The 15,383-nt window shown below is 44.8% G+C and overlaps 1 long non-coding RNA gene across 2 annotated transcripts; it reads left to right on the top strand.

Moving 5' to 3' along the window:
- Nucleotides 1-1,585: 1,585 nt before the first annotated feature.
- LOC145713300 (uncharacterized) lies at nt 1,586-14,648 on the top strand. Of its 2 annotated transcripts, XR_014136355.1 has the most exons (4): nt 1,586-1,827; nt 4,150-4,314; nt 5,835-6,342; nt 12,894-14,648. It is a non-coding gene; the product is annotated as an uncharacterized LOC145713300 (long non-coding RNA). The 2 variants fall into 2 exon arrangements; XR_014136354.1 differs by lacking the exon at nt 12,894-14,648 and having other exon boundaries at nt 5,835-8,312.
- The last annotated feature ends 735 nt before the right edge of the window (nt 14,649-15,383 follow it).

Below are 15,383 nucleotides of genomic sequence, written 5' to 3'. Positions count from 1 at the left end.
AGCTTGAAACCTCTAATGTACAAGATCAATGTGCACATATTTTCAGCCCTTTTAAAAGAATGATGAGGGTATTTGGGGGGTCTTTTATTTGCAGAACTCATTAACTGGACGCTATTATAATAACGTATTATAGTAATGTAAATACTATAGTAATTTAACATTTACAGCGTGTCAAGCCCTATCCTGGGGCTTTACCGTAATAACTCACTTGACCCTCACAACAACCCTACAAGGTAGGGACTATTAGTTTTGCCATTTTACAGAGGAGGAAGCTGAAAGCTCAGAGGTTAAGGAACTTGCTCTAGATAAGACAGCAGGTGGTAGAGCCGGATTTTGAATGCGGGCTGCCTTTAAAAATTTGTGATGAGGGAAAAAAAGAAAAAAGAATTGTGATGAGGGGCACCTGGGTGGCTCAGTCGGTTAAACGTCCAACTCTTGGTTTTGACTCAGGTCATGATCTCACAGTTCGTGGGATCGAGCCCCGCGTCGGGATCCGCGCCGACAGCCGCAGAGCCTGCTTGGGGTTCTCTCTCTCCCTCTCTCTCTGCCCCTCCCCCGCTCACTCCCTCTATCTCTCTCAAAATAAATAAACATTAAAAAAAAATTTTGTGATGAATCACATAAAATTTTTCTAAAGCCCACACACAATGTCGGCATGGCCAGAGCTGTCACCAAAATGTGCATTGCTGAGGGATGTTGAGATTAGCAAGACCGCAGGAGGACCCAAGCAATGGGAACTCAGCAAAGCCTTAGCACGTTCCCAGAGTTGCTGGTGTCTACCAGAAGTCAGTGCTTGGCCACTGAGCCATGTTTCCATTTGATGTGGCACCACATTAAATGCATAGTTGATGGCCAGCCTTCATAGAGCATGTACCATGTTCCAGTCGCTCCTCTAAACACTCTACAAATATTAATTTACTTAATTCCAAAGAGACAGATACTAATTTCCATCATCCCCATTTTATGTGGAAACTGAGTCACAAAGAGATGGAGCCTTTTGTCCAAGTCCACCCAGCCACAAAAGAGGATAGGTTCCTAAGTCTAAGTCTTAACTGCACTCTGTTCATAAATCTTCGATAATATCCATCACCTCTAGTTACATCCACTACCAAAATGCCCATGCGCAAGAAAGGACAGAGCAATGGGAGAGACTTCTCTCTTTTTTTTAGTGTTTATTTATTTATTCTGAGAGGGGGGAGGAGCAGAGAGAGAGGAAGAGAGAGTCCACACTTGCAGCACAGAACCCAACTTGGGGCTCAATCCCATGAACCATGAGATCATGACCTGAGCTGAAATCAGGAGTCAGATGCTTAACCAACTGAGCCATCCAGGTGCCCCTCAAAGGGAGAGATTTCTTTTTTTTTTTTTTTAATTTTTTTTTTTTTAACATTTATTTATTTTTGAGACAGAGAGAGACAGAGCATGAACGGGGGAGGGGCAGAGAGAGGGAGACACAGAATCTGAAACAGGCTCCAGGCTCCGAGCTGTCAGCACAGAGCCCGACGAGGGGCTCGAACTCACATACCGCGAGATCGTGACCTGAGCCGAAGTCGGACGCTTAACCAACTGAGCCACCCAGGCGCCCCAGAGGGAGAGATTTCTAATTGAACTACTCACAAAACTGAACATTTTGGGGGAAATGCAGTTTGCTTCATAATGATGACAACAACTAGCTTTTATTGAGTTTTCACTAGGTTCTCACCAAGGCTAAGTCCACATTAGCCTCATATAAACTGCAGGAGCTGGATGTTATCATTCGACCCATTTTCATGGACGATAAAGCAGAATCTGGAGGTTCCAAGGAACTTGAATAAGGTCAAACAGCTGGTAAGTGATCAAATGAGGGCTTGAATGCAGATCTTTCAGACCCCACTGCCTGCGTGCTTAAGCCCCACGTTAAATGTTCAGGAGTTTGTTTCTTCCAGAACAACTTCTGCTGAAAAAGATGAAATCAATGGAAACAGTATTAGTTATCACTATTGCTAATCAGCCATGGAATAACTTCCAGGGAATTTCCAAAAAGAAGTCCACAGAGCCGGGCAGTGCCTAAGGGTCAAGGTTTAGGACAGAGCCTCACTAGGAATGAGCCTCAGCCCTCAGACACCCCGCAGCCTAAAACAAGAGGACCATCTGCCCTCCCTTTCCCTCTGGCTAAATGTGAAGAGAGTCCTTCGGCCTTGTTCCCTCCTGGAGGGCAATTCCTGCCTGGGGATTGCACTTGTATGTGCTTTTAGGTTTACAAGTGGCAAAAACCACCTCAAAGTGGAATCATTAAAAGAAAAAAAGAGAGACATGATCTCTTTGTTTCGGTAACCAAATAAGCCTTGGGTTGTCTGGCTTCAGGTACAAACGGATCCAGGGACTCATACAATATCAGAAAGCTGTCCCTCTCTACCTTCATCTAATTTTCTCCGTAGTTCATTTTCTTGGTTGCCCCTGGAAGCTCCAGTCACTATCCCCAGAGCTTAGCAATACGAGTGGAAGGAGAATTTCTTTTTTTCCAATGGTCCCCATGAAAGTGTTAGGATGGAGTTTTTCTGGCTTGGTTTGAATATCCACCTCTAATTCAGTTATCCTCACCAGGGAGATAAATATCAGATTTTTCAAGCCTGGGTCACGTGTTTGCCCTTGGAGCAGTGTGGAGATAAGAGGCAGTCTCCTTGGGTTACATGGGAGATAGGTGGTTTTCCAGAAGAAAATGGTCTTTTAATTTTTAAAAGAGTGAGGGGAATGGGTTCTAGGAGATGCCAACAACAGGTGTCCTCTATAAGCTCATATTATAAAGTCACCTTCTAGATGCTAAGATTATAGGCACAGATCCATCTAGTCCCTAATGTGCTTACATATTCACTCTTAGTGGAAGGTTCTCAATACCTCTGAGGCCTATGAGAAAGTCCATAAACGTCTTTGCTAGCATAGGTACTGGACATTTTTCCCTTCTGGAAAAAAAGAGCACACCAATATTCCTTGCGATACAGTGCATCCCTCATTTTCCGTCACTTCGGTTCAGGTGGGGCTAACCCACCGAGGCTTCAAGCATGAAGATGTGACCTAAGTCCACTGTATACCTCTGGCCTCAAGATCAGTTCTGAGATGATTATGGGATTTGATTCTTACCAGAGTCATCGTGTCCTGGGTGTTTAAAAAAAAAAAAAAAAAAGCCTACTGGAGGGGAAAAAAAGCTCTTTTTTTTTTCTTTTTTCTTTTTCTTTTTTTTTTTTTTTTTTTACTAGGGTTGGTGAGAGGGTAGGCTGTTGGCTAGGAGATTGCTAGAGGCCGTCTTGTCACAAGGATAGGGCTGGTCTGAAAATGATGCCGGATAGAGGAAACCAGAACTGGGAGATCGAGTTTGAGCCCCTGGACCCAGACATACACTATTAGAGACAATCAATCACATTATTTTTTTCTTAAATTAAGCCCATTTGAAGTGGATTTCTTTGTCACTTACAACTAAAAACGCCTGACTGCTACCATCTAGATTCAAACACCAGTCTTGTCACTTTTATAAACCTTGTCATTTTGGGTAAATCGACAAACCCCTCTGATTCTTGGCTGCTTTCTCCGTGGAGTGGAGATCACCCCCGTGGCAGGGTTTCCAGGATAGTAACTGAGGTTATAGCTGATTAGTACCGAGCACAATTCTGGCAACGCCATGGGCACTTCATACAGGTATGTTTTACTGGCACTGGGAGAGCAGGAAAACGAAAGCCAAAGGAAGCAGGATCAAAACCAAACTTGGATGACTGTTGGAGCCAAGAAAACATTAGATGTAAACGAGCTGTCTGGACACAGATAACAGGGAGGGTAGGGAACAACTGGAGAGTAAGTGCCCGCTGCGACAACATTCAAGCTTGAAAATTCAAAATCTCTCAAACAAATTGAGGACGAGGGCTGCCAGTTCACAAACCTTGAAAAGCAACTGAAACATGAATGTTCCAGAGGAGACCCCAGCTGTGAGCCAGGAAGTGCAGTCGTTCGGTTCGACATGTTCCCACGGATAAAAGCTCTAGGGAAGGAAGCTCCATGATGCCTCCATCAACAGCCTGCCTCTCCCAAAGCAAGAGAATCAAAGGGCCTTTGAGTCCAGGCTTTCCTTAATTTCAAAACCGAACATGACCACTCTTTATTTTTAACCTTCCCTTCCCCTAGTCTATGCCTTCAAGCAGCTTTTCTGGGGAGAGAGTGTTTGCGCCCACACTGGCAAATCTGAGTCCCTGGCCACGCGCCGGCTGCGACGGGGCTGTTGCCATGACCACCCACCCCAGCACCTGGAACCCAGCCTTTAGAGGGGCTCACTTGAGAGCCGCATGAACGGTAAGAAGCGTGGAATTCAAGTCCCCAAGGGACCTGGCTGAGGGCAAAGGGACCCTCACGCTAGTCCCCTGCTTTGGAAGGAGTGTGCCTCTGCCCGGTTGGAGTGCCTGTGACAGTAGAGATAGTGAATCTCCCGTGTGGCCGATGCTCGTTGTGCTTCTGCTGTTATCACATCCGCTTCCTGGAGAGGCCAGCAAACTCGCCTAGAGTCTCCAGGCTAATGGTGGCAGAGCCAGAATTTGAACCTCGGTGGGTACAAACCTAGCGCTCCAACATAATAACCATAATGCCTACCGGGAGAGAGAGCTGACGTGAATGTTTGGAGCCACTTGACAACTGTATTTATTTCTGCTGATGATTAAAGAATCAAGGCGCCTGGGTGGCTTAGTGGGTTGAGTGACCGACTCTTGATTTTGGCTCAGGTCATGCTTCCAGAGTCATGGGATCAAGTTCCACATCAGGCTCTGCACTAAGTGTGGAGCCTGCTTCAGATTCTCTCTCTCCCGCTACCCCTCTCCATTGCTCTTGTACACATGCTCTCTCTCTCTCTCTAAAATAAAAATTAAAAAAGAAAAAGAATCATCTGATCCATACCCCAGTTTTCTCTCATGATGGCTAGTTTGGTGGTCTTAAACATGTCCACAAATTATTTGACTCGTCACCCACCCAAAGGTAGAGACTTACCCCCTCCCTTTGAGTTTGGGCTGCTTCTCACAAATAGAATGTGGCAGAAGTAATGCCTTGTGATTCCCAAGGCTAGGTTAGAAAAAGCTACAGAGTGTCCACCTGGCTTCATGTCCTGGGATGCCCACTCTTGGGCCTCACCTGCCATGCTGTCAGGAAGCCCGGCCACACAGAGGCCACGTGTGGGTGCTCCCTCAAAGAATCCTGCTGAGGTCCCAGCCCACGGCCAGCATCGACACGTGAGTGGGGAAGCCCCTGGGATGAATCGAGCCCCAGCCACCAACTAACTGCAACCAGGAAAGGACTCTGAACGGCACCACACAGCTGGTCCCAGGTCAGTTCCCAGAACCGTGAGAGGTAATAATAAACGGCTGGTGTGAGCAACAGTTAGGGTGAATTAGTTCCTGTAAAAAATTATGAGTCTTTGGGCCCTGGCAAAAAATAAATAAATAAAATAGCAATGAGCTGTTTGACTTGTATGATTTTGCTCCAAACTGAATAGCTTCCAATCCTACAAAATCTCGTCTGGGCCACTCTCTGCCTGCTTCTTTCACAGCGCTTTTATTAATTAATTGTGATGATGATGGTGGGGGGGGGGGTGGTGATTTGTGCTAGTGTTTCTTGAGAGCTTTGTGTGTGCCACATGGAGAGTTAAGGGCTTCATCTTTCTTTCTTTCTTTCTTTCTTTCTTTCCTTCCTTCTTGCTTCTTTCTTCTTTCTTCCTTTCTTCTTTCCTTTCTTTCTTCTTTCTTTCTTTCTTTCTTTCTTTCTTTCTTTCTTTCTTTCTTTCTTTCTTTCTTTCTTTCTTTCCCAAAACATCCCCATGGTATTGTCAGTTTTTCAGGTTCAGAACTGTACTCAAGGAGTTAAGTTGTCCAGAGGCGCACAGCTAGGATGCCGCAAGACCAGGTTGTCGTGGATTCCCGGTCCAACGTGTATGACTTGAGCTCCTACCATGTGCCCCACACTGTGCCGGACTCTGGAGACACTGCGGAGAAGACTTCGTGCATGCGGACTCCAGGGCGGCAGGCGGGTGGTAAGGAAACAGACAAGCAAGCAAGTCAATAAATAACAGCATTGCTGTGTGAGCCTTGCTGGGAAGAGCAGTGAGGCTGGTAGTAGCCAAAGAGCTGCCTTCAATCCCCTCCGAGGAAGTGGCCTTTGTGGGATGTGCATCCCGGGCAGCAGAAACACCCAGAGGGGAGCCAGGGTTGGGCGAAGGACCTGGCACATTCAAGAAGCAAAATAAAGACACCAGCCTCGAAGTGAACGAAAGAAAACAGGGTGCGAGATGAAGACAAAGAGGGAGGTGAGGCCAGACTTCACACGGCCCTGTTGACCAAGGTAAATAGAACATAGGTCTGTTCTAAGAAACATGGGAAATGTGGAAGTTTTTGCTTTTTCATTGGGTAGTGACAGGATCTGGTTAACTTCTAAAAAAGTGGCATTTCTGGCTGTTCCATGGACCCACCTGAGGGGGCGACACGTAGGCCAGGAAACTACTCAGTGTTGGCCAAAGGGCACATACAGTTGGACCTTGTAACCCTGAACTTGAACTGAACATCAGACCCTTGGGATCCGAGACTTGAACTGCTTGGCCTGACCAGAGCACTCTATCCTGAGCGAGAATTCTCTCGACTCACGCAACAGGGGCTTGACGAACCCGCGTGTGGAAAAGCCTAAATCATAAGGTTCTGAATTCAGGATGAGAGAGTGGGCCAGGGGCATGGGAAGGAGAGGGTAGCCACAATAGTTTCCATTAATTAATTTAAAAAATTATTAATTAAAAGTGCAATGTGCAATTCATGCTGGAACACTAGAAAATCTTGATGAAATTGATACTTCTCCGGAAAACAGTCATTAGCATTCTTTCCCAGTATAATATAATCTTAAATAAAGGAGCATAGTGATTATTAAGAGGGCAGGCTCCCCCATCAGATGGATGTGGGTTCAAATCCAGCCTCTACTGCGTACTAGCCGTGTAATCTCAGGCAACACTCAATTTCTTCCCTTGTATCTTTTTTTTTTTTAATTTTTAATTTTTTTTTGAGAGAGAGAGTGAGGGAGGGGCAGAGACAGAGGGAGACAGTGGATCCGAAGCAGATTATGCACAGACTCTGCAGGGATCCCAAAGCAGGGCTGAAACTCAGGAACCACGAGATCATGACCTGAGATGAGCCCAAGTCAAATGTTTAACCGACCGAACCACCCAGGCGCCCCAATTTCTTCCCTTTTAAAATGAGGATAAAAAGAACAAGAAGCAACATATGTGAAGAAAAATCATCCAGGGAATTTGAAACAAGATCAGAAGAATGGAATTAAAGAATAATTATTTCATAATGTCAGTTCTTCCTAAACAAATACATAGGTTTGATGCAATCCTAACAAATATCCCCATACTCCTAATTTCTATTTGTTGTACTTCTTTTCCTTTGGTGGGGAGGAAGAGAATTTGACAAAATAACTCTAAAATTCAACCAGGTAAGTAAATGGCCAAAAGACTTGAAAGTGAAACATAATTAAGGGACACACTGAATACAGATACTAAAATGGACTATAAAGTTTCAAAGATGAAAAGAGCATAGTGTGTGTAAGTACTGAAACATAGATCAATGGAATAGAGCAGATGGCGCTGAGATAATCTTTCATGTACCTGACTTTATTAGATAATAAAAGCAGCCACACAAAGGCAAGAAAGAAAAATATTCAATAAATGACAGTGGGACAGTTGATTAATATTTGGGGGGGGAGGAATAAATAAAGCAAAATTAAATTTTCATCTCACACTATACATCAGTGTAAATTCCGGATTGATTAAAGAGTATAAAGTAATTTAAAAGTTAATTGAGACTAATAAACAATCTAGACTTCTGGGGACAAAGGAAACTTGATCACTTGATCACGTATCTAATATCTATCTGGTCCTCCTACCTCCCAGATACCCATTTTTTATTTTTATTTTATTATTTTATTTAATTTTTTAATGTTTATTTTTGAGAGAGAGAGAGAGAGAGAGAGCAAGTGGGGGAGGGGCAGAGAGAGAGGGAGACACAAAATCTGAAGCAGGCTCCAGGCTCTAAACTGTCAGCACAGAGCCCGACTCAAGGCTTGAACGCACAAACCATGAGATTGTGACCTGAGCCAAAGTTGGATGCTTAACCTACTCAGTCACCCAGGTGCCCCAATACCCACCCCCCCTTTTTTTTTAATTGATGTGTATGGGGATGCTTGGGTAGCTCAGTCAGTTAAGTGTCTGACTCTTGATCTCAGCTCAGGTCTTGATCTCAGGGTTGTAGTTCAAGTCCCATATTGGGTTCTGCACTGGGCGTTAAGCCTACTTTTAAAAAATCATTAAAAAAAATAGATACGTATTATATATAAGTTTATACATAAAAGCATATATGTATGTATGTGTATACACATATGTATGTATGCACAGTATATATAGTTATATACAGATTTACCTATTTTTTAAAAAGAGGTAAAGCTATCTCTCTGTCAACAATTATGGAAGGCTGCCATCCATATATTTGAAACTTTAAAATACTTACACCCAATATGATATGGATGAGACAAAATTCAAAAGTGGATCTTTGGTGGGTGTTGGGGGTCAATAAGAAAAAAAGGAAATCTTAAATTAATCTGATCAAGAAGAAGGGAGACAAGGAACCATTAAGAACAAGAGAAATCAAGAAAAAAAAAAAAAAGAATAAGATGAATCAGAATTACCACTAAGGAAAATAACTGAAACATGCAAGAAATTATGCATAACTACATACAGACTAGGAAATTAGAAAATTTTGATGAACTAGGTTATATTATAGGAAAATATAGATGGCCAAAAAATTGATTCCAAAAGAAGTTTCAAAAGATCTGAGTGCAATACAACACAGTGGGGAAAACTGAAAAATTAGCCAAAGAATGGCCGTGGGCCCACTTGGTTTCATGAATGAGATCATACATTTGGGCAAATTGACAGAAGTTGAATCCATACTTCCATGTCTCTGTTTGGTTCTAAACCAGGGGGCTTGGGGCTCCTGGATGGCTCAGTCGGTTGAGCACTGGACTTCAGCTCAGGTCATGATCTCACAGTTCGTGAGTTTGAGCCCCATGTCAGGCTGTGTGCTGACAGTGCAGAGCCTACTTCGGATCCTCTGTCCTCCTCTCTCTCTGCCCCTCCCCCACTCATACTCTCTGTCTCTCTCTCTCTCTCTAAAATATAAACATTAAAAAATATTTTTTTAAGTATGGGGATAGAGCAGTGAGTAAAAAGGAAAAAGTCTCTGCATCCATGGAACTTTATGTTCTTTATATTCTAGAACATAAAAGGAAGCAACAGACAGAACCCAGGGGCTCCTGGTCACTCTCAATGTTAAGAACCTGAGTTTTGTAATTAGGACTCATTCGTAGGCAGTCAAAAGCCCAACCCAGAAACAATATGACATCTGGGGCCTTCTTCAAAATAATTCAGTGAGGAGGGACAGTGATGGGACATAGAGATGAGACAAGTTGGGCCATATGCCAGTAACTGCTGCCGCGTGTGGCACGTAGCACAGGGGCCTTCATTCATTATACTTTCCTCCCTGCCTTTATGCATATTTGGAATTTTTGCATAATGAAAGGGTTTTTAGGTCCAGTTCCATCAAAGTCAAAACCCCAACCTCGCATTCAATCCAAAGCCTTTCTCTCTCTCCAGGTCCAGCCTGGCTGCCAGTGCTGGGCCTCCGCAGTGGGAGAGGAGGCTAGGAGTTCCTTCTCTGCTCCTCCTCCTCCTCTGGGGCTGAGGATGGGGAAGGAGTGGTAGGCAGAGGGCAAGAGTCAAGAGTCGCCTTACTTAGACGGTGCCACAAGCGGGTCTCTTGTAGCTGCTGATCTCAAGTGCTGCTCTCCCGAATGCTGATCTCTTGTGTGAATGGTCCTATGAAGAGAGTTTGAGCTCACTGATTTTCTTCAGTACCTGTGCGGCACTCAGTGCATCGTTGCCTCACGACACCCTGATAGTCCAGACTGCCTTTCTGGTGCCCTCTCTCCTCACCCTATAATGGAAGAGCTGCTCCAGCCAGCTGCTTGCCTTCGCCATTCTCCAGGCAGGAACCAGGCACCTCTCTTTGTTCACGCGTTCATGGGTGACACTTGTCAGTCTGTCTCATGTGCTCCCTCCTGGGGCTCTGCTCCAGCCCACACTTAGTTTCAGGTGCCAGCCTAGAGCATCCACGGCTCAGCAAGCACTGGCCAGGGAATGAGGTTTCAGCCTCCCCTCTGGCGTATCCATAATCTCTCTAATGAGTTGACTGGTTTGGTGGGTAAGAACCATCCCCTCCTCCACCATGGGGTTGGGACAAAAAGAACAAAAGCACCTTTCTCCCCCAGGCCCTCTTATTTCCCCTACCTCATTGAGTCCTACTCTTCAGTCCGTAGAGTCTAGATGGGAGTTATCAGAGGCAGAGCTGCAGAACCTATCTGGCCATCTCTTCAAGACCCTGGGGGAGTTGCTTGGCAGCTCTGTGGCTCCAGATGTGGGACTATTTCATGCTTGTTGTTTTTAGCCTTAGGGCTTTGGCCAACATTCTAAGCCATAGGAAAAGTCCTAAACCATATCCTGTTCCACTGATTTTAGGAAGGTATCCAAAAGGATGTTATGCCTCTTAGTTATCTATTGAGGTGTTAATCCTACCTCTCAATAAAGACACCTTTTGAATCTCTAAGTGCCTCTTGGGTCATTTTGCTTTCCTAGCACAGAATTCTCATGGAAAGTGATTAACCATGTAATAGTCACCCGTTTGTTATTCTGAAGGTGGCAGATTAAAACTAATCTCATTAAGAGGACGGGCTTCTTTGGCATCATCGCTTTATTTATAGCTACAGCTGACGTTTATTGAGCACTTCATATATGCCAGGCACTGTATTAAGCCTTTATGTGTAATGTCATATATAATCCTTATTATATAATAAGGAGATCACATGGACCAAAGACACAGGTCCTATCATTGTATTTACAAGGAAAGAGTGGCCACAGAGGATTCAGTAGTTTTCTCAAGGTCATGGAGCAAGTAATGCAATTAGGACTTGAATCCAGGTTTCAACAGACTCCAAGCCCATACTCTCCACCAATTCTGTCAGATGTCAACCAAGTTACAATGTTTGGTGCTTCTATAGAGGTAAGCCTCTGTCCCCAAAACCAGTTTAGGATGAGAGAAGAAGAAAGGCTTTCTCCTAACTTTTCTGGCTAAGTTTGTCCAGGATACCATTTGAGGGTCTCTACCCGCCCCCCAAGTCTGATTTCCTTAGCTAGGTCTTGAGGAAAAGACAATGCCCTCCTTCCACATACCTCAGCCTAGAAGGTGGGAAGGAGAGCAAATGTCCTGGAGAAGCTTGGGGCCAAATGACTGCTACTTTCTTGTTATCTTCCTGGTCTCTGCTGTAATTTCTATTCCATGGAGTACAGCCAAAGCTCCGATGTAACACACATACACACATGCGCATGCATGCACACACACACAGCCCCCCCCAAAAAAACCACAAAAAAAACCCTGAAAACATCATTCCCTGCTAAAACATCCCAATTCCCCACTGCCCTCAGGAAAAAGTCACAATCCTTAGCAACCCTAGTCTGAGATGCCAATATGTCTAGCTTGAGTTAATGAAATAGCTTCCTGGGGCACCTGGGTGGCCCAGTCAAATGTCTGACTTCGGCTCAGGTCACGATCTCAAGGTTTGTGAGTTTGAGCCCCATGTCAGGCTCTGTGCAGACAGAGTCTGGAGCCTGCTTTGGATTCTGTGTCTCCCTCTCTCTCTGCCCCTCCCCCACTCATGCTCTGTCTCTCTCTCTCTCTCTGTCTCAAAAATAAATAAAAATTAAAAAAAAAAAAGAAATAGCTTCCTAATTTGTCTCCAGACCTTCACTCTTGCCCCTGTAGAGTCTACCCACTCAGTGGGCAGAGTGAAATTTCCAAAGTATAGATCAAATAATTTTACTCCCTGTCTGAAATCATGCAGTGGCTTTACACTGTTGAAGAAAACCAGTTTACCCTGGCCCCTGTTCTGCATAATCTGACCCCAGCCCACCTCCCTGACCTCACTTTGCTATGAGTTTTTGTCTTGTGCATAAGATTCCCACCACACTATCATTTCTGTTCTTCAGCGAGCCACATTCATGCTCATTTCAGGGATTCTGCATCTGAAAACCCCTCTCCTGTGGGCATTTGCTCTAGATCCTTTTAGGGCTGACTCCTCTACCGCTGACTTTTCTCAACTTAGTCACCTCCTCAGAACGCCCCCCCCCCCCAACCATGCTACCTAGTGTGGTCCTTCCTCTGCTGCCAACACCAGTCGTATCCCATTAGATTACTTGATTCTATATCCTTTGCAGCCTTATCACTACCTGCCTTTTTTGTTTGGTTACGTGTTCACTGGCTGTCTCTCTCACCTAGAATGGAAGTTCCTTAGGGGCAGAGAATCTGTACTGCTCATTGCTGTATCTTCAGTAGCTACAGCAGGACCTGGTAAACCAGTGGATCTTAGGAGATAATCTGTTGAATGATCTAACATGGCTAAAAGACCCTGCATGATCTGGCATCTTTTTACCTGTAGAGCACCATGAACATCTGTCAGCTTTTACAACTCATCATCTACTTATCCTTCTTCAGACACTACCTTGATTTCCCCTAAAGAGTCAGCCCCTTAACCCACTCTCAGGCTACATGAATTAAGCTGAGGCCGATCATCCTTCTTGTGTGTTCAGGGACAAAAAGATAGCCCAGACTTGAAAATCAGTGAATCTCATTTCCTGGCCACAATGATTGACTCAGGTGGTTATGAACAAAATGAGTCACTGAGAAACCTGTCCCAAGACCTTTACTATAACTGTTGATGGAGAAATGTTCTCTTTCTTCTAGGGTTACTCAGTTGGGAGGATGCAAGCCAGGAGTTCTTGGTACTTGAGAAGACAGCCCATCTAAGAATGGACCTGTCTAGAGGGACACAGGGCTGAGAGGAAGATGCAGGTCCCAGGTCCAGCCACCCACGGGCATATCTACTTTGCAGTCACGTGCACTGATTGATTGCTTTCATTTGTCTTTTATGCTTGGAGCTGGGTTTCTGTCAACTGACTAGAAACTTCATGACCAATAGACTACTTGTCTAATTTCACTTCTTGTCATCTGTATAAATTGGGATTTATGTTCATCTGCTAAACTCGAAAAGGGATGAAATAAATTGAATCTATTTTTGTCATGTAATAAGAATGTTGTAGATAAGCAGTCCTGGCCTGGAAGAAGAACTCCTTTTGAAAACAGAGACCGAGGTACCCGCAGCAGTCAAGGTCCATAGACACCATCTAATCCAACTGGGTAGGAATAACAAAAATTCCCCTTTCCTGAGAATGAAAGAAGTTTCCTAGTGAGCAGGGAGAACTCCTTTATTTAGCGCTTTCCACCACCCTTCTCTCTGCCCTCTGGGAGATGCTCCTCTGTCCATCTCTCTTCCTGGATTCATCTGAGGTGGAATGGGGAATGACCAGCTCCCAGCTGGGCTCAAGGATCTTTTCGGGATTTACTTGTGTGTTTTTTTTTTTTTAACGTTTATTTATTTTTGAGAGAGAGACAGAGCATGAATGGGGAAGGGTCAGAGAGAGGGAGACACAGAATCTGAAACAGGCTCCAGGCTCTGAGCTGTCAGCACAGAGCCCGACGCGGGGCTCGAACTCACGGACCGTGAGATCGTGACCTGAGCCGAAGTCAGACGTTTAACTGACTGAGCCACCCAGGCGCCCCTGGGATTTACTTGTTTCAAGGTTTAATATTCACAGGTTGCTACATATCAAGCTTGGGAATCAGTTGGCAATATTGTTCCTCCAAAAAGCTAATCGGCTTCGAATATTTTCTTGAAGAGTGTTCATGGCCAAGCATCTTATCTGTGTACAATATTCAAGCATGAAGAGTCGACCACGCTGACCCCACATTATACACTTGCCACACTAAACATCTTTCACTCCCTCAAGTTCATTATGCACCATCCTTTGCACATGCTAGTCCAGTGCACGGAACACAGTTTCCCCTGCTCTTCACTTGGCTACCCATCCCTAAGGGTTCAGGTTACATGGAACGTCCTCTGTGAAGCCTTCTTCCATGACCCTCGACAACACTAATTGTCCCTGACCTGCACTTCCCCTCACAGACTCCTTGACGGCCCTCCTTGTTTTCTTAGGAAGAGTTTCCTGGAAGCAGAGCCTGAGGCAGGGATTCAGATACATGTGATTTATAGAAGGAGTAATCTTTGGGGAAAACCTGTAAGGGAGCATGGGGAGCAGCATTAGGAAGGCAGTGATTCTCCACTTGTGATTTCTCAGAGGAGCACCATCAGCATCACCTGGGAACTTACTCCAAATGAAAAATTTCAAGAACCACCCTAGAAGCTCTGGGGATGGAACTCAGTGATAATATGTTGTGTGGTCAGTCTCTAAAGCAATTCCGATGCACACTAAAAGTTTGAGAACCACAGAGAAAGGGGACAAAGTCAAACAAGGGCATGTCCCCAGATGAAGTCTAGCCTTGGCCTGGCCCACGGAGGACTCTGGAGCATCACCTGTGCCACAGAGTTGTCCCTCTGGCAAGAGGGCTGCCTTTTGCTCCCTTGTTTCAGCCACTGGCTGACTGCAGGCTGTCCCTGAGGAAGGGCCTCGCAGTTCCTTGGGGGGGGCGGGGGGGGGCTCCTATTGGCTGAGAGCAATTCTCCCAAGAAGAGGCAGCTGAGAGCAGGTAGAGGGGCTAAAGAGATCAAGATTGGGGGTAAAAATGCACCAACCCAGTAAAGGGGATCTGGGCTTCTGGGGGGTACCGGCAGCATCTACTACAATTACTCTGATTTGTTCAATTACCCCTGTCCTCTCCAGTAGACTGAGAGTTCCAGACGATTAATAACATGTCTGTCTTGCTTATTATTACTGACTTTCCAGCGCCTGTTGCAGTGTGTGAAATGTAATGATTCTTTATGCAATTAATTGATTAATCAAATGCTAATTGAGTGCCTACTATATTCTGGGCACTGTTCCAGGGTCTTCTCATTTAAATGTGAACAAGACAAAGCACCTGTCCTCTCAGGATTCTTTTGCTCTAGTTGGGGGAGATGGCAATAAACATAAAAGCATATATACATGCATATGGACATATGTGTATATATACATAGAATAGTGTCAGATATTAATAAATGCTATGGAGAAAGAGAAAAGAGTAAGAGGACAGAGAGAAGCACGGGGTGTTATTTTAGAGAGAGCAGTTAAAAAAGGACTCTCTGAGAAGGTGACATTTGAGCTGAGATGTGAATGAAGTGAGGGATTGAACCAGGAGAACATCTGGTGGCAGCAACTTTTATGTAAATTCAAAATTATT

This window comes from Panthera onca, chromosome E3 (assembly GCF_046562875.1).
Source record: "Panthera onca isolate mPanOnc1 chromosome E3, mPanOnc1 haplotype 2, whole genome shotgun sequence".
Classification (NCBI taxonomy): Eukaryota; Metazoa; Chordata; class Mammalia; order Carnivora; family Felidae; genus Panthera; species Panthera onca.
Note: the sequence above shows the minus strand (reverse complement) of the source record. Positions and strands in the feature narration are given on the sequence as shown.